This window comes from Alligator mississippiensis, chromosome 8, assembly GCF_030867095.1.
Source record: "Alligator mississippiensis isolate rAllMis1 chromosome 8, rAllMis1, whole genome shotgun sequence".
In the NCBI taxonomy this organism is placed as follows: Eukaryota; Metazoa; Chordata; order Crocodylia; family Alligatoridae; genus Alligator; species Alligator mississippiensis.
Window position 1 is genome coordinate 25410895 of NC_081831.1, and position 26858 is coordinate 25437752.

General features: G+C 50.7%; 1 long non-coding RNA gene across 1 annotated transcript; it reads left to right on the forward strand.

Annotated features, from left to right (window-relative positions):
- Nucleotides 1-48: 48 nt before the first annotated feature.
- LOC109282871 (uncharacterized) lies at nucleotides 49-13619 on the forward strand. Its single transcript, XR_002089905.2, has 3 exons — nucleotides 49-270; nucleotides 4015-4082; nucleotides 4190-13619. It is a non-coding gene; the product is annotated as an uncharacterized LOC109282871 (long non-coding RNA).
- Nucleotides 13620-26858: the final 13239 nt, after the last annotated feature.

Below are 26858 nucleotides of genomic sequence, written 5' to 3' on the forward strand. Positions count from 1 at the left end.
CCTGCGTCACGGCGCACAGGCCACGCCCCCACCGCAACCGCCGCGCCTCGCGCCGGCCACGCCCCTCCGCCCCCGGCCGCCGCCGAGGGGTGGGGCGTGCGTGGGGGCGGGGCCAGGGGCCGCCGGAGCTGGCGTTCCAGCGCGTGAGAGGGGGTGGGGCGGCCGCGCAGTCTCGGGGGATTCACTGCAATACAGCGGAAGGGGAGGGATTGTGCAGCGAGAGGCTCACCGCACTGCACCGCACGGGAGCGGGGCTCTCAGTAGCTCAGGGTACTGCAGGGGGAAGGGGAGTCTCTGTGGCCAGGGTACACTGCACGGGGGGGGAGGGGTCATCCCCTGGGGGATGCAGCGTGATACACTGCAGGGGGAGAAGGAAGCTCTTCGGCCAGGGAGCACAGGGGGGGCGTGCTTCTCAGCAGCCAGGGGACACACTGCATCATATGGAGGGGAGCACTATCCCTGCAGTACCTGGAGCTCCAGGTTGGGCACTGCAGTGTGGGAGGAATTTCTGCAATGGGTCACACTGCCCTGCTGAAGAGAGAGGGGATCACTACAGGACAGCTTACACTGCAAAAAGCAGAGGATTTGTGCAGCCTGGCCTTGGTACTGCTTGGGGTAGGAAGAGTATCTGCAGCTGGGACTGCACTGCGCTCCCTCAGGGAGGGGAGGGGATGCATGGTTGGGGTGTGTCAAGTAGAGGAAAAGGCCTGCAGGTAGGTGTGCAGTATAGTGCTGGGGGGGGAGCCTCTGCAGCTACAGAACTGTGAGCAGCAGTCTCATTGCACAGGGCATGCTGTGCATGACAGTCACAAGGCATGCAGTGAACAGAGATGAGGCCTCTGTGCTGCAAGCAACCTGCACCGTGCCTGGGGAGGACCCTGCAGGGCACCCGACTGAAACGCCTGGCAGGTCACAGATCTGCCTCCTCTGTTCTGCCCAGCATCCAGGTGACTCTTAAGTCTAACATGAAGTTCAGCACTCTTAGCGGTTTCAGCAGCAGGAGACAAGAAGCTCCTCTGACCTTCTGGGTGGCAGAGACCAGCTCAGCCCTGGGTAACCCCACAAGCAAGGCTGTCTTGGTTGATGTGCATGCAGCAATCCCCAAAGACAACCACCCTGGCATCCTGACTCAGAGCTGCACGCTGTGGCATTTTGCTTCCCAGAAAAGAAGAGAGCCTGGGACTTGAGCCAACGGTGTGCCCTTGTTACAAAGAAGGCTAACAGCATCCTGGGCTGCATTGGTGGAAGTGTTGCCAGGAGACTGAGGGAAGTGATTCTTCCCCTCTTCTGCACTGGTGAAGTCACATCTGGAGTACTGTGTCCAGTTTTGGGGTCCTTACTACAGAAAGGATACTGGACTCTCCAATTTGTCCACAGAGAGCAATGAAGATGGTTAGGGGACTGGGGCACATGGCTTATAAGGAGAGTCTGAGGGAACTGGACTTATTTAGTCTGGAAAAGAGAAGACTGAGAGGGGATTTAATAGCAGCCTTCAGCTACCTGAAGTGGGGTTTGAAAGAGGATGGAACTGTTCTCAGTAGGGGTGCACCAATAGAGATTTTTTGAGCCGATAGCCAATTTTTAAGGGGGCATATTGGCCAATACCAATCCAATTTCCGATACGCAGCCCGGCAGCTTGAAGAGCAGTGTCTGGCTGGTAAGTCTTGTGGTGGAAGAAGCGGGGGAAGGGAAGGGGCATAGGGGGTGCAAATTGAGGATCCTGCAGCGAGGGAGTGGGGCTGGGACAGGCACTGCACAGGCAGGGCAGGGCAAGACATGGAACAGAGCTGCGGTTTGTCCAGGGGGCACAGGAAGCAGGGGGCAGCTCCCGCCACTGCACACACCCCAGGAGGGCACAGGGGAGGAGTGTGCCCCCAGATCTGCAGGCTGGGGCAGGGCGGTGGCTCTGAGAGAGGGGCTATGGGGGGGCTGCAGCCACTCCAAAATTCACAGTAGCCCCCCAAGCCCTGCCTCCTAGCACTGCCACCTTCCCCACCCTGAGTGCAGCCTGGATATGCCCCCCACCAGGAAGAGCCTGGCACAGTCAGCCCAAAGCAGCAGCCTGCCCACACCCCACAAAGATCCAGGGGCACACGCCCCCCCATGCCCTCCTGGAGTGCACACAGCAGCAGGAGCCACCCCTCTCCCCACACCCTCCAGATGAGCCACACCTCTGTCCCGTGACCTGCTGTACCCCCGCTGGGCAGCATCTGCCCCAGCCCACTCCCTCCCTCCCCTTCTATCACAACAGACTTACCAGCTGGACACAGCTCTCCACCTACGTGCTGCGGCTGCGTGCATGCATGGGACATTTAATTGGCCACATCAGGCAAAAAAGCTGATTTCTGATAGTCAATTTTCTTTATATCAGTACTAATCTGATATTGGACCAATGTATTGGTGTACCTCTAGTTCTCAGTGGTGGCAGATGACATTACAAGGAACAATGCTCTCAAGTTGCAGCAAAGGAAGTTTAGGTTGGATATTAGGAAAAACTCCCCCTGGGAGAGTAGTATAAACACTGGAACAGGTTACCCAGAGATGTGGTGGAATCTCCATTCTTGGAGGTTTTTATCACCTGGCTAGACAAAACTTGACAGGGATGATTTAGTTGGGGATGGGTTTGCTTTGAGTAGGGGGTTGGACCAGATGACCTCCTAAGGTCCCTTCCAACACTAATTTTCTATGATTCTAGCATTCCAGCACCATGCCTCCCAGTGCCAAGACCCAGCTGGGTCTCAGCAGCCACAAGGTCTAGCTGCAATCTCCCCACCCCAGGGATGCATCAAACCCCTGGGGCAGGGAGATTGCTGCTGCAGTGATCTCCGTGCCACGGGAATACATAAGCCCCCCCCCCCGGAGGCAAGCATACACTCTGCTGGCTGGGGCAGGGATGACCATTGCCTGCCAAACATGCTGGCCCCCTGAATGGGTTCTGACTGCCGAGCCTCATGTCACATGAATGCAGTGGGGCCATTTCTAGTAAGCCCAGTGGTGCTTCTGCTCTTCCAAGGTTAATGTTCCCATGGCCTTGGGAACCTCATCCCCTCTTGGTCTGGAATTCTGGCTGCGTTCCCAGAAGATGGAAGGCAAAGCATGTTCCCCACTTGCCAATACAAACGGGGAGAGATTGAAGCTAACACCCAGAGCCATGTGCAGCTACAGTGTGAATGATCAGCTGTCTGCTGGCCACCTAGGGCAGGGCAAAGGAGAAGGCATTTGAAAACCGCACCCATGGCACTAGCAGCATCACCCAGATGAAGGCAGAAGTGGCTTTTAATTGCAGGTCACCTAGGAGGCTGGGGGCATAGAAATCATTCCTTTTCTCATTTGGGCTCTGTCAAGCAGCAAGAAATGGTTTCCCACCAGGCCTGTTCTGTCAAGCAAATGGCAGACTTTGCCTGGATGCTTGTATGCTGTAGTCTCCATGTATATAGCCTCAGGACTGAGAAAGGGCCACAGCTCTTCTGGCACCTGCACTTACTCAAATTCCTTAAATAGGGGAGCAGCTTGGGAGAAGCTTTTCACACCTCATTAGGGCTCCTTCCCTTGTTTCCGAGTACCTCTTCTCTCTGGGGGCAGCCTTGAAATTGACAGCATCACCTCACTTCCAGGCAGCTTTAAAAAGCCTTGAAATTGACAGCCCTTTGTCAATTTCACTAAGGATGTTATTAAGGAGAGTACAATTACCTGACAGGAGGCTAGGGGGCCAAGGGTTCCCATGGATGAAAATCAAGTATGCACTTAACAAATGTGCAGAAAACCAGACTTTGTTGCTACATAAACAATAACTAAAAAAACCTGGGACCAGCATTATACTCTGCAGGCAGACGAATTATGTGCTTAGCTAATGTGCATAAAACACTGGTTCTCAGCCTTGTTAGACTCAAGTTAGGAGTTAGAGGTATAGCTTCCAAATCAAAACTTCCTAAACCTTAAATGCTGGAGGCTGCAAGTGGGAGAAGAACAGTGAGGAAAAAACCCTGGTCAAACCCAATTTATTCTCCCTTACAGCATCTGCTGTCTGCTGCTGTGACACAGGAGACTGCACAAGATGGACCTACGGTCTGATCCAGTAAATGGTAGTTCCTATGAGACACCTCCCCTCCCCTACCCTGCCTGTCCCTCCACCCCACCAGAAAGTGCCAGCTCTCAGCTTTCCCTCATTTTTTTTTTTTTTTTTAAACAGAAAAATAACAGAGTCATTCTTCTGATGCAAAGAACTCAAGAGCCTATAGCAGGGCAGAAGATTTGTGACACTCTGGATTCTTCTTTGAACTATCTTTAATCTTGTGAATTGTGTGTTGATGTTTTCACACCTAACATATTGTGGGGCATCCCACAGCACATTTAACAAGGTCTCACAGCACCCTAGGCTGGCATATGCCCCTAGTTGAGAATCACTGGGATGAGTACAGTGTAATGTACCTAACTCTGTATTCAACCTTGAGTCTACCCATAACAGAGGGCCGAAGGCTGCAATGACTTTTCCTTCAGACAGAACTTCTCTTAAAGATCCCCAGGCTGCAGCCAGCCCTCATCAGCAGGCCTAGGAATTCTTCTCAGCCAGTGGAACAGCTGTTTGTTGGCCTCTGGATGAAGTGAGTTGCATGGGGCCCAGCCCCAGCTACTACACCCAGACTCAGTGCCTTGCTTCGTAGTATTTGGTTAATTCAGCAATAGGTCCTGGGTATAACTGAAAACTGCACCCTACTGGGGTTTGGGGGTCACTGTGGTGGGATTGTTTGTGGTGGTATAGCCCCTAGAAAGGGCCACCAGGGCTAAGCCCCAGGGAAGGGAAGTTTGGGGCACTCTAAAACCCAAGCCCTCTCTGCCTTGTAAATTACTCCTTGGCAAGGAAAGGCAAGGACAGGGCTAGACTGTTGACTAGAGTGGACAGCTATACCTGGCTCCCTCTGGAAAGTCCTCTTTGGTGGATCAGGCAGCCCAGGAGATATGCTCATCTCCCCAGCAGTGAAGGCAGATGGGAAGAGCTGTGTGGACAATGTGGGCATCAGTTTGGGTGCTGCAGGGCCTGATGGCCATCCACTGCATCCAGACTCATCTCCAAAAGTCTCAATTCTGTTTTGCACAAAGTCACCTTCACTCTTGCCCAGGCCTGTCTGGATCCAGTGGCACCTTTCCCTCACTTAAGTCCAACTCAGACATGAGTCATGACATAATTATATCCCCTATAGACACACTCAAGTTCTGTAGCAATGGGCAAGCAGCAAAGCAGGAGGTGTGGATACACTGGAAGCTGTAGCTGCAGACCTGAACACAGGTGGCTCAGGGCATACGGTCACTTTTCATTGCACCAAAGCAGCAGTGGAATTTGGCAGTCCCCTGGGTGACTGAGCAACCCTATTTAGGATCACACTGCTCACCTCTGTAGCATGGAGGAAGGGGCTAGAAAAGGTGCCCTAAATATTGTCTGCTTCACCTTAACCCTAGTCAGCATAGCACCGCTGACAAAGGATCTCACTATAACAGTCACAAAAACACCACACACAAACAAACACACACAAAAAGACAAATGTGACACCACTCACCATCAGGTGCTTGGAATGTGTGCATAGTAATAGACCGTACAACAGCAGATAGACCAGAGAGAAGAACAGCTCTACTTCATAGAGTACTGGCCAGATTCAACATTCAGATAGTGGCCCCAAGTGAAACTCAGCTAACTGAAGAAGGACAACTCACTGAAAAAGGAGCTAGTTACAGCTTCTTCTGGAGTGGCCATAGTGAAGAAGAGCAACATGAAACTGATATTGGGTTTGCCATCAAAACACAGCTAGTCAGCAAGCTTACAAATCTCACAAAGGGAGTAAGTGACAGACTCAGGCTAATGAGAATCCCCTTATCTGGACAAAGATATGCAACTATCATCAGTGCCTATGTACTCACTAAGACCAACCAGATGCGATTAAGGACAAGTTTTTATGAAGATCTGGAGTCTTATCACAGAAGTTCCAAAGACAGACCAGTTCATCATCCTTGGTGAGTTTAATTCAGCAGCACCATACCTAGACTCCTGGAGGCCCCAAATGAACTTTTAGTATCAGGGCCCCCCTTCACCAGAGATGATGATGATGATAATAATTTTTTCACCATTTCCAGGCCCCTTTTCTGCCCAGGCCCCAGGCAGCCTCTCAGTTCATCCATGCCTGTGTCCAGCCCTGGTTGGCAGAGATTACAAGGCATCACTGGAAAAAAAATAGCCTTGGGAAATGCAACAGCAATGGGCTCCTCCTGCTGAGGAAATGCACTGAACATGACCTTTTCATCACTAACACAGCCTTCCATCTGCCAAAACTACAAGATGTCTTGGGTGTACTCATACTCCAAGCACTGGCATTGATTATGTCATCATCAGGAGAAGAGACAGACACGATGTCAAAGTGACAAAGGCCATGAGATGCGAGTATCTGGCATTTTCCAAGGGAAGCATTGGTTCTAATGTGGGAGGGCCAGGGGTATAATGAGGTTGAGAACCACTGCTTTAGCCAAATACAAGTCATGAGGATCAGCATAAGGGGAAGTCAGGGGCAATGAGGTAGCCCAGCATGTACAGAAGGGTGGAGTAAGTGATCCTGAACCATCACTTCTGGTCTCTGAACAGCCCCAAATCAGGAAGGGCTGACAGCAGAGGTGAGAGCTGAGCCTCCTCGCTCCCAATGTTCTCCCCAGGGGCTAGGAAATATCCAGAGTGGGGAGGTTTCTCTCTTGCGTGTCTGGAAAGGTTGCCTATCTCAGCAATGCTGCAGAGATCACCACCTGCAGGATCAGAGCACTTAAGTCTCCAGGCCCACCCTCCCACCCCATCTGGGTAAGGCCCATTCCTACGCCCTCCCCTTCCAGAAGAGCAAGGCTGCGGTGAAGAGGAGGGCGGTGTTCTGAGCTCTGCGTACACGGCTACAGGCTGGAAGCCATTTGCAGTATGTGCCACCATCTATTGGCCCTGGGAAGGCAAAAAATTCTGCTCACAGGTGCAAATGCCCAAGTTCCTACTGAGCCCAGGAGGCTGTGGTTCCACCTCAGTGCAGCCTCAGGTCAGGACCTGGGGACCATCCCACAAGGGGAAGGGGCTGATTCATGTGGGTAAGCACCAGGTGGGGATAAGTGCAGGCTACAAGGTTTTCCTGGAATATTTCTGAAATCACATTGATGGATTATTTTGATTTCCATGCTTCAGTAGTAGGTCTAGGCTCCCCTGGGAAGACTTTCACCCTGATAGCCTGCTTCCCTCTCTGGCACCCTCATTAACTCTCCCACCTTGCCTGCTATAGTCAGAGAAGTAGGGCTGGAAGGGACTTGCAGAGGTCATCTAGTCCAGTCCCCTGCCTGAGGCAGGATCAGCTCTATCCAAACCATAATCTAAACTCTACACAAGACTACTGTTAACCTTGATGCAACAATATAAATGTAGCACCCTAACCTGCAGCAGTAAAGCAAGGGAACCACAGCAACCAATGTCCTGCGCTTCTATGAAATGCTGTCAATATAGTCTCAAGAGATCCCAGGTAGAGGACACCCCCACAGTCCATACAAAGCTGACCATTACATTCCTTCCCAACTCCAAATATAGCATCAGTCTGACCCTAAACAGAGGGGCAAGACCCTCTAGCACAGCCCAGTCAAAGTCCCCAGCCTTCCCCTCTGGGAAGGCTTAGACACCCTGACACATATAGTAGAAAAGTGAGGAAGGAGAGGGAAGACAATCAGCAAGGCCCAGAAGCATAGGAAATATTCATGGTAGAGTATAGGCATAGTTGCACCTAGATTATCCCCAGTCAGAGCCTCTCCAACCTATCCTTGAACACCTCTAGTTATGGAGAGTCCACACCTTCCCTGGGTGTCTAGTCTGCCATCTCACTGTTCTAACAGTGAAGAAGTTTTCCCCAATATCCAATCAAAACTTACTTTGTTTCAGATTCAGATCACTGGTCCATGTCATCGTCTGCAGAAAGAGAGAAAAGGTGTGTTGCCTCTTTATGGCAGCCCTTCAAGTGTTTGAAAACTGCTATCACATCCCCTCTTACATGCCTTTTCTGCAAGCTGAACATGCCTAGCTTCTTCAGCCTCTCCTGATATAAACTTGCTTTCCAAGCCCTTGATCATCTTTGTTGCTCATCTCTAGACCTCTAACTTCTCCATATCCTTTTTAAAATGCAAAGCCCATAGCTGTACATATTACTCCAGATGAGGCCTAACCAATGCCATGTAGAGGCATTATCACCTCCCACATCTTCATCTAATGCTTGTGTTGATGCAGCCCAAAACTGTGTTTGCCTTTTGTGCGGCTACATCACACTGCAGACTCATATAGCCTTTCCCATGGTGCTACTGTCCAGCCAGATGTCCCCCATTTTGTATTTGTGCTTTGAATTATTCCTCCTGTAGTGTGGCACCTTGCCTTTGTCTGTACTGAACTTTATCCTGTTAACTCTAGCCCAACTTTCCAGTCTCTTGAGACCCTTCTGAATTGTGTTCACATCCTTCAACATGTTTGAAATCCTTCCCAGTTTCATGTCATCTGCCATCTTGCTCAAGACGCTCCTTATGCCAGCATCCAAATCATTAATAAACACATTGAACAGCACCAGGCCCAGGACAAACCCTGCAATGCACTTGAAACTTCCCACCACTCTGACATGGACCCATTAATAACTAACTACACATTGCTTTTGGCTATTGAGCCAGTTATCTATTCACCTTGTAGTCCTTTTATCTAGTCCACATTTCTCCAATTTATTTACAAGAGGTTGTGTGGAACTTTGTCAAAAGCCTTGCTGAAGTCCAGACATACTACATACGCAGCATTTCCTTCATCCACCCAAGTAGCTACTTTGTCAAAGAAGGAGATCATGTCTGTTTGACATGAACTGTTCTTATATGCTGGCTGCTTGCAGTCAACTTTTCCTCCTTCAGATGCTTGCAAACGGCCTCGATAGGATCCAGTACCTTCCTAGATATTGAGGTGAGATTAACTAGTCTGTAGTTCCTTGGGTCCTCCTCCTTGCCTTAAGAGGGACACTACATTGGCCCTTCTTCAGTCCTCTGGTACCCGGCCCATCTCCCATGACTTCCAAGAAAGTCACTGCCAAGGGTTCGGAGATCTCCTCTGCTAGTTCCTTCAGAACCCTGGCATGAAACTGTTCTGGCCCTGCTGACTTGAATTCATTCAGACCCAATAAAAGCTCTCTGGCCATCTCTTTTGTCATCTCCTCCCTCAGCTTGCCCCCTCCCTTTATCCAAATAATCCCCATTAGGCATCTGGCAGCTTTTTTTTTTTGTGAAGATTAAGGCAAAGTAGCTGTTGAGTAGAGCCACCTTCTTTGTATCTTCAGTTAGGAGTTCCCCCTGGCTTCTTAGCAGAGACCTACAGTTTCCCTGGTCCTTTTCTGGCCAACACACTTATAGAACCTCCTGTTGTCCTTAACCTCCTTTGCCAGGTGCAGCTCATTCTTTATATTTACCTTTCTGATTTTGTCCTTGCAAGTTCCAGCTATTTCCTGGTATGCTTCCTTACTGACCCACCTTTCTTCCACTGCCTGCATGGTTTCTTTTTTGCATTCAAGGCATTTAGAAGCTTCTTGCACAGCCACATTGGTCTCCTGACCTCCTTCTTGTGCTTCCTTTGTGAATGCCTTGTGGTTATCAGCAATACAACCTGGGTAGCCAGGGGGATGCCCTGGGCACCTGTCAGCAATCCTTCCAGAAGCCCTAGGCTTTTCAGAATCCCATGCTGAGCCCTTGAGCCTTGCTGAGCCCCACAGTTTTGGAGCCCTTCCCATCCCCATGCTGTCTCAGGCAGACTGCACAGAGTGTCCCCCTTTAGAAAGCCTTCAGTAGCCTCCCCATCACCCCTACAGCTGTCTCCTGTCTCATTTCACACATGAGCAAAAACTTCTCATAATAGAAACCTAAAGTTTTTGCAAGACTTCATTGTCCTTCCAGGGCATCTCACCCCTGCCAAAGATTCACAGCAGCCCCAACCCTGCCAGGCTCAATCATACACACTACAACCCACTGCTGTCCTCTCAGGAGCTCTTTCCTCCTTTGTAGCCAAAACCAAACTAGCTGAGACCCCAGAAGCCTGGTTTATATTGCCCTGGGCTCCACCCCCACTCCCCCAGTCACCTGATCTCTGATCCTCAGGACAGGGCACAGGGGTTTCACATTAATCAATCTACAGACTTATTGCTCCTCTCCTTGCAGCCAGCTTTGTGAGCTGCCTTTTGCACTGTCTTGCACTACTGAGCACTGCTGCTTGGCCTGCTTCTTAGCAGCTGGGGTTGGGGCTCTGTTACAACTTTCCTTCCCCAAAAAGGCTCTGGGCAGCTACCAATAAAAGCAAGGTTAGTCAGAAAAAAGCAATGTATTGGAACGGGGGTAAGGGGTGCTGTAATGAAGTTAGCTCATAAACTGTGCTGCTGCTGTGCCTGTCACCACTCCCTTCTTTAGGATCTTGGGGCCACTTCTCCCTGCTGATGAAGCCCCATCACTGCCAAAGCCCTCTGGCTCCATGAACTAGATAAAATGGCCCTACTGGCCAGGTCCAGCCCATGGCTGTAGGCTTGCAACCCCTGAGATAAGTCATAAAATAGATTAAACATTAAAATAGTAAGTGAGGAGGCCTCCCTTGGGCAGGCTGCTACATAGCACTTCTGCAGGGCACCCAGGCCCTGGCTCTGACAGGTCTCGAGGTTGAGGGAGCTCCAGAGCTGAGAAGCCACTGTTGAGAATGACCTCCTGTAGGCTTGCACCCAGTGCACAGATGATGCTTGCAGGACATTGCTCTCAGATGACCTCAGAGATTGAGGTGGGATGAGGAAGGAGGTGTCCCTCAGCTACTGAGGGTCCAGGCTCTTTAGGGCTTTGTCACTCCATCATCCTGGCACATTTAGAGATGGTGCTACCAGTTTCCCATCTCAGGGACAAGCCAATGGCTCTGAAATTGGTGGTTGTAACCATGCCACTACTGGTGAACAACCCCCCCCCACCACCACCCGGGGCAGGCCACCACTGGCCAGGGCCTGGGCAGGGCGCATCCCAGAGGGAACTGGTGAAATTGCTGTGCTACCCTCCAACACCACCTTGCCAGGGAAATGGGCATGGATCATTTTCAGAGGAAGGTGTTGGGATGTCAGGGATATGGAGGCAGACTCAGAAGGAGAAGTTGGGACCAGACCCCTGTGGGATCTGTAGTGCCGAGAGCTGAGTTAATGCAGACCTGTAGTGACCAGCAAGTCCTGTACTTTTCCAGGGCATCAAAGGCATTAACTTGTGCAGCAGGGACCAAAAGGCAGCTGGGGTCAGCACAGCTGGGCTGCTGCTAGCATGACCCATACAAAGTGTATCTGACCAGCTCCCACCATGCCCATACCATGGGAGTTGAGTTGTTACCACCCCAGCCACGGCATCATATGGTAGTTCATGTGGCAGCAGCTCCTGTCTCTGTGTGAAGTTCTGCCTGCAAAAAGGTCATAGCAGTGTGGGGAAAGGTCCAGAAAACAGCAACAAGGATGACGCTCAGGGGCATGGAAAGGTTTCTGTATGAGGAAAGACTCAAGAGCCCAGGACTTGTCAGCTTAGAGCAGTGGTTCACAACCTCAGTAGAGTCCAGGACTCCCCTTGGAAAATGCCAGCTCTTTGCTTTCACTCATTTCTTGACTACAGAAAAATACTAAAGCAATTCTTCAGTTGCAAAGAATTCAGGCAGCCCACAGCAGAGCAGGGCATTTGTGATGCTCTGGATTCCTATTTGAAATCTCTGGGTTTGGCTTGTGACTTGCATGAAGGTGTTTGTACTCCTCACAGGGCTAATATTGTGCATCATGCTTAAAAGCAACTCACTGCCCCTGGCTGAGCATCACTGCCTTAGAGAAAAGATGCCTGAAGGGGGTATGCAAGAGGTCTGCAAAATCATGACTGGTGTGGAGACTGACTACTGAACTGTTTACCATCTCTTACAAACCAGGATCAAAGGACATGCAAGGACATCAATAGGGGGCAGGTTCAAACAGCTGCCAGGTTGCCATATAGAAAGGGGAAAGAGACTGTTCTCCCTTGCAGCAAAGGCAGGGTGTGAAGCAAAGGCTTGAAATTGCAGTGCAGTAGGTTTAGATTAGATCTCTGAAGAAGCTTCCTCATTGTCAGAGCAGTGAGGCAGCAGCACCAGCTGCCTGGGGAAGTGGGAGAGTCTCTTTCACCCGGCAAGAGGAGGCTGGACCAGATTTGGCCAGGGCTGGTTTGGACTAGCCTTTGCATCTGTGCAGGGGGCTGGAGCAGATGGCCAGCCCTTGAAATCTTTGATTCTGGTCTTAAAACAAACCTAAGGCAATTCTTTTTCATGCCGCCTATAATGAGATTGTGGAACTCATCATTGCAAGATGTTGTAGAGCAGGGGCAGCCAACTTCTCTGTGTGGTACATGGCAGATCAGGGAGGGGACAAGCAACACAGAGCGCAGGGTGTGGCAAGCAGAGCAGGAAGATGGGGCAGGAAGCAGAAAGCAGAGCAGCAGATTGGACAAGGGAAGGGGATCAGAGTGATCACAGGGAAGGAGCAGAGCTAATTTGTAGCACATGAGCAAAGAAAGTTGGCCCATTGTTGTAGAGGGGGCTAATTTAACAAGGCTTAGACAGAATGTGTCCATCTGGGTCCTGCTACATGTTCAAATTAAAGTTGGACAGAAACCAGCTACAGAGTTGTTTTCAAGCACTAACTGTATAGCCAGTTGGCTCTTTTTATAGCTGGGTGGCCATTTTTATCCTGTGATAATTATTTAAGTGTGTGGCCGGCTCCAAATTTATTGTGAGATTAACCAGTTGTGTAATATATGTCAGGTGTAGCAGAGGCCTCAATAGGGTGCGTCTACACAAGACACTTTACTGCGCATAAGACTAATCTAGTTCACAGTAAAGCATCACTGTCTACATGTGCACAGCAATTACTGTGCAGTAGATTAATTTGAAGTTCCATTTGCTAGTGTTGGCTACAAAGGACCAACTCACAGGATCATCATAAAATTCTAGTTTATTGGACGGATGCAAAAGTCAGACCATAAACCTTGGTGCTAATCCCCTCACACACACACACACAAAAGTAGCTAGCTCTGAACACTAAGCACTAGTGTCAAGATATACCTATCCCCAAACAGAGTCTGCCGTCGATGGCCAGTCAAGGCTTCTTTCAGTACAATGTTGCTGCAGAAGGGGGTTGCCAGCTGGTCCTTCTGGTTGGACAGGCAACCTACTGGTCAGGTCAAAGAGGGCACCCTTGGAGGTCATTCTTCACTGCCTTTTATCCCTCTCTGGCAGACTTTGGTGACTCCCCAATTCTTGGATTTACCCAATCCAGGGGTCGTTGACCTCGAGGGACGTCCCTCTTGGTAGCTGCTGGATGGCAACTGTCAGCCCCAGGGGTCACGTCTGCACATACCTGGAGTCCATTGATGAGTTTTGATTGATTCATTGCCGTGATGAATAGAGCTCTGGAAGTGGTTGATCAGGGGGTATTTCAGCCCCAAGGATCTGTTTCCAGTGTTGATTAGTTCAAGGCGGGGAGGGGTGCTTCCATATCTTTAACAATTAAATTTCCATGAATTCCTGGCTCTTTATTGATTCTTTCTTTTCCTTGGTCTCTGATTTTGTAGGTGTTAATTGCTGCTCATTAACATGCTTATCCAGACTAGCTACTGTGTTAAACAATCAACCATGATTCATTCAGGGACCTGCTCCATACAGAGATTCCTGCTCTTGCTAACATTGTTACATGGTACAACTTACTTTTAAACTTAAAGTACATTTGTAAAAGCATCTACAAGCTGTATTTTCACTACAAATACATCTTATATGAAAATAATAATGATATAATAAAAGAAAAAGAGAGAGGAAGGAAGAAAAGGTAGAAAAGAGAAAGCACCCCCCAAAGGGAGCAAATAATAAAAGAGGGGCTTTTGGCACATGGAGGAGCTTCACATTTGAGAGGGGGTAAACAAAAGGGTTTCTTGCTACACTAGTACCCACAAATACAGGTACTAGAAAACAGTGCTTAAACTAATGCGCAGAAGCGCATATCTAAATGTTAACCCTGTGCAAATTGCTCCCTGTCAGCCCAGGCAGCAGGGGGCCACAACTGCTGCTTGGCTAAACCTTGGGGGGCAGCTGGCCCTGAACACTGGGAAGTTGGGGGGGGGGGAGGGCGCTATCCCAGCCCAGGCCTGACCCCTATGCTTACTGTCAGCCCAGGACTGGCACCTGAGGGAGCCTGGAGCTCCCCCTGGCTGCTGCAGGGGGGACAGAGCAGAACAGGAGCTGCCCTGGACTGGGATGCTCTTGTCAGGCTCTGTTTGCTTCCAATGTGGACACACATGCAGACATGTACCCTAATGCACCTGAATGTTCTGCATAGAAAATTCAGGCTCATTAATTGCATGTGTAGACACAAACACAGTCCTAGGGCTGCAACCTCCAAATGTGGATTCCCCAGGCCTCTGATTGCTGGCAGATGTAAAGGAAGAGCAGGGGTGGTTCAGTCTGGATAAGCCCTGCATGATTAATTTCCCCACTTAGCACTGGCTCCATGTCAGGCAAGATACAAAACACTGGACTGGGTGGGCTGGTGGGCAGCTCTGCCCTGAAGACAATATTTTGTAGACATCTCAGGGGTGGGTTGTGTCAGAGAGCTGCCCTCTCTTATTGCTGCCTGCCCTGCTGTGGGCTGGGATCATTGGAGGAGCTGGAGCCATGGCTCTCACAGCAGGGTAATAGGCAGGTAGGTGAATCTTCTCCCAGAAAATTCCCTCACTGGGGATTCCCAGACCCAATGGGGCACTACAGGGCATGAGGAAGTGCTGGGAAGTCTCAAAGGGACCTTCGAAACAGGGGACAATGGATACTGTGGTAAGCCCTGAGCTCTGACAGCCCACCTACCAGCTGGGGACAGGCATCAGGGGAGGCAAACTCCACTTTATAGGAGGAAGGTCCCTGGACACCCTCAGAGGTGTGAACAGACCCATCCACCTCAGTGGGCTGTTAGCAACTGGGGCAGAACAACCCTGGGGCATGGACATAGCCTGACACAACAGCTCTGAGGGTTTGAACTTGTCTTGGTGGGAGTTCCTTTCCCCCATAGTCTACTCTCTCCCATAGTCTACTCCAGGGGTAGGCAACGCTTTTTGGCTGGAGTGCCGAAAAAACCACAATGTCTACCTTGGAAGGTGCCGGAGTGCCGACATGTTGGAACCCAGAGCAGCTGTTGGCAGCCTCCTGACTGCAGCCAGCCCACAGAGCCTGGTCTGCTTGCAGCAGGGCTTGCAGCCTCCCAGCCGCCTGCTGGGAGCAGCCTGGGCTCCATGGCTGGCAGCAGCTGCTTAGAGCTTGGGCTGGCAATGGTGTGCTGAGGAAAATGGCCTTGCATGCCATGCTTGGCATGCATGCCAGGGGTTGCTGACCCCTGGTCTACTCTCTTTAGGGAAACACCACTCTTTGCCATATTTCCTAGCATAAAACAGATATTTTCTAGCATGTTTTTTCTCCTCAAACCAGCTGTGGAAATTTTGGGTGTGCATTACGTATGAGAAATACAGACCCCCAGGGGTCCAGAGATTTGGGGAGGGGGGGCAAGAAGGAAGCAGGGGCAGTAGTGCTTTGATAGTCATGGCAATGAACACTGCCTGCCCCCAACTGCCAAATCTTCAGACTCCTGGGGAGTCCCCGGGGAACAGCTGACATGGCCCCAAGCACCAGATTGGACTGGTACATGGGTTCAGTTCACAGCCAAACTCAATGCACAGTCTCAGACCTGGCACATGGCCCCAGCCTCCATGCATGAGCCTAAAGGAGTTTGGGTTGTGCTAGGCCATAGTTATGCTAAGCTATAGTAAGTTATGGTGCTGAAAAGCAGCATGGGAGAAAGAGGCTTCCTGACCGCTAGATGACCCAGTAAGAAAGAAAAAAAAATAAAATGCACAAATGAGCAAAAAGACACTGAAGGAAGTACAAAAGCAGCAGCTACAAAACTCCAGGACAAATGTAAAAAAGCAAGACCCTGCTAATGAGGCAGAGATAACAAGTGCAGGTGTGCACAGGTGTGTAAACTTGGCAAACAAAACAAGATGATATGAACAGCTGAACAGAGAGAGATAAGAGTTGGCATAGGACTGGGGACTGGGGAGCACAAGTACAAATACAAGGATTGGGAGACCCGCCCATTGTAGAGACCTAAGGGAGCATGAATAATGTATGGTGTCTTAACCTGTCATGGACAAGCTGCAGTAAGTCGGACTATTAATCAGGCCAGCCAATGCACTGTCCAACAACAATAAATCTGCTTGATCTTTCGCCACCAAACATGGATCTGAGTTATGTTTTCCGTGTCACCTTTGGAATCTGGAAGGCAGCTTGTTAGCATCAGCCATCCAGAAGTCACAGACCCTGACAGTCTGTATATCAATAGTGACAGCAACCAGATACCACCTAAGAAAACACTGCACATCTCAGAACAACAGACCCCAGACTCAGCACACTGGATCAGGTCTCAATGTGTGGGCCAAATCCCAGAGACCCCAGGCCTCAGGCACTTACCTATACTCCAAGGTAAGATCCTTTGTGTCCTTTCTGGGGCCTTCCCAAAGCAGGGTGTGTATTATATTCAGGGATGTCCTATATGCATGAAATATGGTAATGCAATTATGCTGCAGTCCTGGGTTCTAGGAGAAGCTGAATATTAAAAGCAGCTCCTTATTTTGGCTGCACCTTGACTCAGGACCCCAGACCTCACCAGGAAGCACTTCCCTGCCACTGTTGTAGGAGGCCAATGGTTATGTCACTGGGCTTGCGGACTGTTTCAGAAAGTCTGTTGCAGTAGTTCTCAACCTCATCAGACTCCTGGCCCCATCCACAACCTTTCTTAATTTAGCAGCACCCCATTTTTTAAAGTAATTTTACTTTTTTTTTTTTACAATGGAAAGTACTTAAGTGTGAGGGGCTAGCTGGCAGCGACAGCCCAGGGGTTTTGAAAGGGCGAAAGATGATTGGAGGACTTGGGATTCCCTTTCCTCACCAATCAGGCCCCAGAGACTCACCCTCCATGTCCCCTGATTGGCCCCTTGGGTAACCAGGAGGGGGATAAAAGGGGCAGCATGGCGGACTCAGGGGAGACCAGCAAGGGACCAAAAGAAAGGAGATTCAAAGAGCTGGCAAAGAGCTGAGCCAGCGGGGCAGGAGCAGTTGTCCCAGAAGAGCCTGAACGAGTGGGACCTGCAGGCAGCACTGGGGTCCTCAGCAGCACGGTGTGCAGCTGGTAGGAGAGGCTCCCCGCTGGGCTCCAGGATCCCCTATGAGAGGCTGCAGCCAGCAGAAGAGGCTCCCCAACTCTAGCAAGGATCTGAGCAGCAACCTGAGAGGTTCCCAGCTCGGCTTCCAGCTTCTCCAATAAGAGGCCAGGGCTCCAGGAAGGTCAAGACTCCTAGCAGCTTGGTGCAGTACCAGCACTAGTGGCTGTGTGGTCAAGTTTCTGCCTATTCCATGTGGGGGATCTGAGTCCAAGTCCCAGCTGGGATGACTTGGGGTGAGTGAAGTAACGGAGAAATCCTTGTTGCAGTGGAAAGGGACCATTGTGTTTTCCCCCCTCTTCCCCCTCCCCCCCCCCAGGTACCTAAGCCCTATATTCCTTGTCATCTGACATTTTGTATTTTGTGCCTTTTATATTTCACCAGCCAGTATTGTTTGTTCTGCTGTTTGTGTTTTATATTTTGTTAACCGTCTTTTTTGTCATTGATTGTAAGTATCTAACCTTTGTTGAAACCTGCCCCCTCGGGGCATTGTAGTGTCCCCTGTACCCCCTGGTTTATGCTTATGTTCCCAGTACTGTTCTCTCATTAAAAGGTATATGGTTAAGTCCCCAGTGGTGGTCTGGCTCTGCTCTATAGGGGGAGGAGAGTCCCTACACCTCCCATAGTGCCTGTGTACCTGCTTTGATCCCTTCAATTGGAGAGGGGGAACCTCTTGGCGTACTGCCCGGGTTACATTTTCACAATTCTTCTCTTGCAAAGATCTTGGAGAGACCAGAGCAGGGTACAGTATTTATGATTCTATGGCTTCCTATGAGAAATCTCTGAGATTATCTTCTGAGTCGCAGAACTGTGCTAATAGCATATGATACCCTTAAAAGGATGTAGAAGAAAATATCTCACAACACTCTAGGGTGCCGCAGATCCTGGTTGAGAATCACTTTTTTTATTGTAATTTCTGCACTGGCTGATCATTCTTCATGAGTCCATAGAGGGGAGAAGCTCATCTCTGGGCTGCTAGGATTATTTAAAAAATACATTTTTTTTCCTGTTTCCTGACACTTTTGCCATCTACTGAATGAGCTTCCATCCTCCCACTGTTGAATAAATGCTATCCTTCCTGACTGTATTTTTCAAGCCTGAACCTGCACATGGATTTTTCTGCCATTGCAAAGAGGAGTTTGCTTTCAGGGCAAACATCTGGAAGGTGCCTGCAACTAATGCAACTATCCAGCAAGCAATACAGCCTTAGAGTGCAGCCAAAGTCTAGGCTCAGGCTCTGACTCATATTGCATAGTGGGATCACCTCCCATATTTACTTACATATCACACGGACCTTTTTTCACCAGAAATCAACCCTTCAAAATGGATGAGGGGAGGGTCTTATGGGAAGCTGGATTTTCTTCACTGGAACTAAAGCATGGCGATACTGTGCTGTAATGGCTGACACTTCTTTCCGGGCCAAGAGGCAGCGGGGGCAGAGTTCAGTTTTAATCCTCTCACTAGGTCCACTATAACCCCAGGTTCTTTCCTGCAGTACTACGGCCAGGCCAGTCACTCCCCAATTTGTATTTGTATATCATTGACATGTTCTAACTGGTTCTAGCTGCAAACATGGGCAGCAAGGATGGCCTCTTGGGGTGTGCCCAGACAAGGCTGCACATGCCCCTTGCCATGTCTCAAAGCAGCTTGAAATGTGGCAAGAGGCACGCTGGGAACAAAAAAACCTTCCCTGCACTGCATATTTGTAGTGGGGGCTCAAAATTGGATATCTGTATATCCAAGTATCAAAAAAAAACCCCAAAAAAACCCAAAGAAAAAAAGCGGGGCAAGGCATGGTCCAGGGGATTGTGGATGCAGGAGGGGGTGGCAGCTGCTCGGGAGGAGTGGGTCCCCCACCTGCCCTTGCATGGCCCATAGCCCCCTCCACAGCAGCATCTCATCAGGGTGCTTGGGGTCCTCTTGGCAAAGCCCTTCCACAGCGCGAGGCAGTGTGGTTTGGCTCCGGCTGCCTGGCACCTGTCACTGCCCGTGCCATATCATGCAGACCTGACCCTGCTTGGTGCAACGCCGTGCATCTTTGGGCAGCTCCAGGCTGCTTGGGCTGTAACCTGGGGCCCTGTGCCGCTCATGGGGACCACCTGTTGTGCTGGGCACAGGCCCTGCACGCCATCGGGCCAGGCTGCTTCCGAGCATGCAGGACCCAGCCTGGTGTGACAGGCGGTCCCCATGAGTGGTGCGGAGCCCCGGGTGACAGCCCGAGCAGCCTGGAGCTCCCAAAGGTGCACAGCACAATGCTGAGCTGAGCCAGGTCAGGCAGGCCCAATATGGCACAGGCAGTGCCAGGTGGCCAGGGTGGAGCTGCACTACTGCGGCGGGACTGTGCTAGGAGGCCCTGAGCGCCCCAATGGCCATTTCTGCTGCGGGTGAGCTGTAGGCTGTACAGGGGGGCTGGGGCTTTGGCGGGGGGACATTTGGGCCCAGTGAGGGGGCTCTGGGCCCTGTCGGGAGGCATATAGGCCATGCAAGGGGGCTGTAGCCCCTGCAGAAGGGTTCTGGGCCCTGCAGGAGGGAGGGACCTTTAGTCCCTCCGGGGGGGGCTTTGGCTCCTGTGGGGGGGGCTCTTGGCCATGTGAGGGTGCTGTGACCCTGTAGGGGGGAGCTGTGGCCCCTGTGGGGGGGGGGCAGTCTGTGAGCTGTGCAGGGGAACTCCTGAGCAGCTCCCCCTCATGGCCCCCCCCCACACCCACAGTCCCCTCACAATCCACCCACAAACCCCACACCTCCAAGCCACCCCCACAAACCCCTAACCCACATACTTGGTCCTGTGGGTCAGGAGTGAGAGGACTGGGGTGGGGGGTAGGTTGTGGGTTGGAAGTGAGGGGCAAGGGCAGGCGCAGGGCACTGGCATATCGGTGTTGCTCAGCACTGCACATCTTGGTGAGCAAAGGCGGTAGGGGCAGCTCTGATTTTTCTATGACAAGGCCAAAAGTAAATGCCAAAGTGTATAGATATTTAGAATTTATGATGATGATAGAGACACTGGTAGGCTTCCAAATTGCTTTAAACTTGTAAATATATCAATACAACTTTGCTCAACTGATCTCTCTATATAGTGGCATTTTGTTTTAATAGTGAAAGAACACTATTTTGGGTATTTTAATGAGACAATTTGAGTTTCTTATCAGAGATTTTGCAATTTTTAAACAGGGAACACCGGGATCTCTGCTGGTGAGACAATTGGCGAGATCAAGGCAGAAGGGTCTGTCCAGGGCCAGCACTGGGGGCCCAGTTGGAGAACAGATGAGGTGGCTGACTTTTTGGCCATTTGGGGCCAAGAGGACACACTTGGACAGTTCAAAGCAGGCCACCACAAGGAACACATCTTCTGAGTGATAGCTGCCCAGATGGCAGTGGTGGCACCCCTTCTGGATCTGGCACGCACAGCCATGGGGCTGCAGATCCAAAGGGGCAGATGCTGTTGCAGGTGGCAGCAGGTCACATCAGGCACCAGCCCCCACTGCCAGACTGCTGCAGTGGGTAGAGGGTGCAGGAGCTACTCCAGGTCAGGGCTGCTTCAGTAGTCCAGCTGGCACAAGGGGTAGGGTCCCCAGCTACCAAGTGGCTGGGCCTCAGAAGCTCTTGAGGGCAAGTAGCCCTGAGCTGCTTGCCAGGGCAGGTTTTTATACTGCTGGGGCCAGCACCTGTGCTGGCCCCAGGCTCTAGCTTCCCCTGGCTGCAGATCCAGGAGCTAAGCAGGGTTATTTCACCCCAAGTGACACAACTTGCTCTACACCAAAGTGCTTGTCCGGACACATGCACTGAGGCAAAAATCTCCGGCTCAAATTTGTGCTACTCCTATTTGAGCTGCTGCAAGCGCACGTGCCTACAGGGGAGAACACGCCCTTGGTGTGCAACTGACAACCCAGAGTAGCCAAAACCTGCTGTCAATTTGGTAGTGACCATGAAATGCTTAATGCTGTAGCTTTTGTCTGATTCATCTATTGAGCAGACGTAGGCAGCAGCTCTCAGCCATGAGTCAGGAAAAATCTTTTCTTCTACATTCTGCTTTCCAAAAACAAGGTGCATATGTGTGATATGCAAGAAATTACAGCCTGTTCTTGGTGAGCAAGCTATCTGCAAGCACTTCAGCTTGCAACAGAGCCACCAGGCCTGTTGTCTGTACCTATTTGACTTTTTCTTTAACTCATCAGCCTGGCCCACTTCACACTGGAGATCCAACTTGCACTGCAAATAGCTACTCAAGTTATTTCTCCAAAGGAGCAGTGGAAGCTGGACCCCAGCACAGATGAGTGCTGGATCAGGCAGGATTAGAGCCAATGTTTTTGCCCCCAATGTGTGGAGGAAATGCTAGAAGCAGCATCCAACAGATAGTTTGTGGGGGTGTTCTCCCTAGGAACCTCAGACAGGCACCACTGATCCTCCACCATGTGACATGGCCACCTGCAAAGTAGCAGGAAAGACCATGTTGAGCCTAGAGGACTTGGAAATACCCTATGTTAAACAGGAAGCTACTCCCACCACAATCTCCCTTGAGCAAGGGGGCTCTCTCATCCTAGAGTAGGTGGGACTCCTGACTGTGTCCTTCAGCAGTGACCCAAGCTGTAGGCTGATGCAGACTCCCCTGGGAGGGGAGATCCCACAGCTGGCTGGAAGCAGCCTCCTGGTCTCCTGGTGGTCCCGGGCAAACTTTTAGTATTGGCCCCTTTTGTCAGAGATAATTATAATAATAAAAATTACCATTTTTGGGCCCCCTTTCTGTCTGGGCCCTGGGCAGCTGCTCAGTTTGCCCATGCCTGTATCCAGCCCTGGCTGGAGGTGGTGATAGCAAGGGGCAGGTTCCCAAACATGCTTTGTCTCAGGCAGCTCTCTGTTCTGCCAGGGTGAGTAGGGTTTGTTTGGAAGGGGCTGATGCATGACCCCAAGGGATTCTGGGATCCAAAGATCATTACAGACCTGGGCAAAGCTAGGGAAAACCAATACTCTCCCTCAGTTCAACAGAAGCAGCGGAGTCTCCATATGCAGTAAGGCTGCAGGGACTACTCAGAACTATGGGGCAGGCTGGAGCTCAACTGTGCAGCCGCAGGGCAAGGAGGGGACAGTCTCCCAGATCACAGTACAGGTACTAGGAGTCACCTGCAGGCTAGGGGAACGGCAGGCAGGAGCTGTGAGGGTGATCCTGTGTGGGCACAGAACATGCTAGATGGGCAGGCATGGGGAAGCGGAGCCAGGAACCTGTCTAGTGCTCAGGACTCCTGCAGTGTTCAGGAAACCAGGACACCTCACATTGCTTTGTAATTAAACAAGGGAACATACAAAACTGCCCAGGCCTGCACCACTGAGTTCTCCAACCAGAGGCAACAGCACAGGACCCCTGTATCAGGGCAGCTGGGATTAAGGATCAGAGTCCCGGGCTGGCCAGCTCTTTACAGTCAGCCGACTAGGCTAGGCAAGAGAGCAGGAGTTATGCTCACACTCTGAAGAGGGAGGGAGGAGGGTACCTGTGGGCAGCTGTGGAGAGAGGGACCCTGTGCTCCAGCTGGGGTGCATGCCTCTGGGCACTTGCCATCTGAAGAGCAAAACTGCACCTTGAAAGGACAGTCTGAAAAGGGAGGTTTTCCATTCCTGGGCTGGGGAAACCACTTACCTGCCCTGTGGCCCTAACTCTGTAACTGCACCAGAGGTGCTACACCCACAGCTTTTAAGAGATCATCCAGAGATTTGCCAGGAAAGTGCATGCATGTGTGCACAATGTTTATGTGATATGTGGGTATATATGCTCACGTTCACCTATCACAGCCCACAGTGCTGCTCTGTGAAGGACCCCAGCCCCTTAAATCAGGCTAATGCACGTGTAGATACACAGTGTCTCAAATGATCTGGAGCCACATGCTGGGTTGAGCACTGTCAGGGTGATGAGGGCCAGGTCCATGGCTCTGATTGATGGCTTTACTGGTAAAGGTAACCAGTAACCTTTAGCCTCAGGCCTCTAACATAAGCTTGACTACAATGAGGGATTCTGGGGCTGGTAGCCCAGCATTCATGGACTTCATGGAGCTTGCAGCCTGCTCACCACAGCCATGGGGATAAGACCAGGGTCTGCTTTGAGTCTCCTGCCAAGAAAAGAGGTAGGGAAAGCAGGAAGCAAACTCCATGTTAGGGTGGAAGATCCTCAGGCCTTACTGGGGCTCTCAGCCTTAGAAGCAGGGGCAGTCTTCTCACTCACTAAGACCAGGAAGAAATCAGACATTAGGCTATCCCCGACCCTTGACCGACCCCAGCCTCCTCAGTGCACCATGTAGGCCTGCCCTCAGCATTGAAGGAAGAAAGTTATAGGCTGGAGAACTCTCTTCTCATAAGCAGTGACAAAAAGAGATCTTGGAGTCACTATCAATTCCAAAATGAGCATGGGCCACCAATGTGGGAATGCAGTCAGTAAAGCTAACTGCACCTTGTCATGCATCCAGATGCATCACAAGCAGGGCTAAGGTGATCCTCCCCCTCTATGCGACACTGGGTAGGCCACAGCTGGAGTACTGCATCTAGTTCTGGGCGTTGCACTTTAGGAGGGATGTGGCCAGCATCGAGAGGGTCCAGAGGAGGGCCACTCACATGATCTGGGGACAGCAGGGCAGACCCTATGAGAGGCTACGGGACCTGAACCTGTTCAGCCTCCGCAAGAGAAGGCCGAGAGGGGACCTAGTGGTCATCTATAAACTTACGGGGGGGGGGGGGGGGGGGGGGAGATGGGAGAAACCCTGTTCTCCTGAGCACCTTCGGGAGTAACAAAGAATAACAGCTGTTGTTTGCAAGTAAGTTCAGGCTGGACATTAGAAGGCATTACTTCAGTTAGGGCAGCTAGGATCTGGAACCAACTTCCAAGGGAAGTGGTGCTGGCTCCTACCCTGGGGGTCTTTAAGAGGAGGCTTGTTAATTACCTAGCTGGGGTCATATGAGCTCAAACCTACCAGGGGTCATATGAGCCCAGTATTCATTCCTGGCCAGGGCAGGGGGTCAGACTTGATCTACTTGGTTCCCTTCTGACCCTACATCTATGAAACTATGAAAGAAAGCAGGCATTAAAAGGAGCAAAGGAAGGCTGCAAACTAGGGGCAAAGCAAGAGAAACAAGCTGAGATACTGAATCAAACTGATGCATTTCTCCTACTCTGAAGCAGCTTCTTCGCTGTTTGTTTGCAGCCCTTGTCCGCTCCTCTTAGCTCCTGCTTCATGTAGTTAAACTCAAGCCACTGTTTGAGCTGGGCTGTAGCTTAGACTGCTCCTGCTTCTTCCCCAGACCAGAGGGAGGCACTTGGTGACCCAAGCTTATCTAACCCCTCTTCCAGTTGTACAGTTGGTCCAATAGAAGATATTAACAAACTAACCTGGCTTCTCACATGCTCCTTGGCTCCAACCCAACTCAAACCAGTCTGCAGCTCCGTGAGGAGTCAGGAAAGAGGCTGCAGCAGTGCTGCACTGCGCTGCAGGTGAACACTGCCACCTAACGGAAAGGAGTTGTAGTCAAGTTCATCTCCCTGCCCTGGACCCCTTGTAGCACAGGCTTCCCACCTGCCTGCCAGTGCTGTCCTAGGGTGAGGGTGTTGGGGGGTCACAACCTCTCAAGCTCAGAGCCAGGGCTCCTGTAGTTTAAGTAGCAGCCTCCTTTGCATTTCCACTCAGAAGCTGACAGACTTTCTACTGTGATACAGGCTGCAGCCCCACAGTTCGTGGCATTTAGACCATGCACACCACTGAGTGTAGTGGGCTTGGAATCCAGCCACGTGGCCATCACCATCATTAGTTCCTGTGAGCAGTGAAAAATCAAAGCTTTGCGCTTAGTGACAGCAGCGGGACTAATGCAAGAAACCCTGGAAAGAGCATCATTATGGCTCCACAGGCTGGAGCCCCCAACTGGGTCAGACCCATGGAACCCACAGCTGAACTACAGCACCTCTTCCAGAAGGCACACCCAATCTTGACTTACAGGCTGCACATGAGGAGGAGGATGCCCACATCTCTGGCCAAGGATGGGTGCCTGCCTCACAGTTGAACATTTACAAATCTAAACTTCCCACCTGCGCGGTGTCTCACTTCAGGGTGTGCTGGGAAACTGAAGGGAAACGTAGGCTGCGAGGACTGGCAGAGCAAACCAGACATGACCCTTCTCAGAGGACACAGCACGTTTCTTCCAGCATCTGAAAAGAAGCTTGGTTACCTCACTGGCAGCAGATGCATTTACATACCTCCTCTGAGTTTCCCTGAAAGCACTTCAAGTTTGGGGACAGAAACTGTCTGTATTAATATTCAGGCTCTCTAACATGCAAATATGCTGCAGCAGTAATTTGCAGCCCAGTGGAAAGGGAATATGAGTGCAAGACCACTCTTCCACCAAGACAGCCTCTATCTACACAGCCAGGCTTGTCTGTCCAAACACTCAGGCCCAGCTAGTGTGATGCTGAATATTGTGCAGGCCTTGCAGCACAGCCTTACAATTTGCTACAGTCAACTATGAGGTTTAACCAACATGTGGCCAACCTGAGTAGAGACTGCACAAGCCAACTGCTGGCAGGATGTGCAGGCAGTAGGCCATTTCCTAGGGTATGGCCATTATGGGCGGGCATGGCTGCTTTAGCTTCTTGATGCAGAGTGACTGGGAGGCTGTTACTCCTCAGATCTTGGGTTCCAGGGATTTCAGGAGAGAGAAGGAGAAAATGTGGTAACAGCTAAACTCAACTGCCCACATTTGATCACTTCCCCTTCCCAGGTAGAACTGGTGTTACGAAGCGTACTGTTCCAGTGATCAGAGGCAGAAACAGTTTCCCAAAGCAGAGGAGACATGTGAACAACATCTGCTGTCAGTCTGTCAAGAAGTATGCATTCCCATCCCAGCACCACAGATCCACAAGCAGAGCTGGCAGCTTGCAATTCAAATTACAACTGGAGATTGTTTTTTTCCAGATTGAGAAGTTTATTTAAACTTTAAGACCAAGAACTCTGGGTTTATCCAAAATGGTAGAGGATCTATATCAGACTTAAAACACTTTATACCACAAGCATAGATAATAACACTTAACAACAGGTCAGCAGCTCTTATTTGCTGATCTTGGTACTGTTTCATTAATCCTGTGACAGCATTTGGCAATAGATTTTGGATTGTGAGACTGTTGAGACCTCAATTAAATTTCTTCAAGGACAAAGAAATAGGTTTGACTGGAGGTGCAAGGTTTTCCCTCAAAGTTGCCTCCACATGGGTGCCCTATGTGAAAAGTGACCTGATTTCTAGATGTAACCAAGTTGGTGCTTAACAACAAAAAACTAGACCCTAATTCTCATGCAGTACTGGAGCCTGGATGAATGAAGCCAACAGATCCTGTGACAAAAAAGTCTCCCCTTTGTAAGGAGCATTTCAACAAGTAAATATTCCCTGAAGGAATTCGAGATGCCTGAGGTGCTTAGGTTGGAAACAGATCAGTTAAGTCTCTGTCGCACAAGAAAACAACACAGCTTGACTGCTGCACTTAAAAACCAAAACAGCTG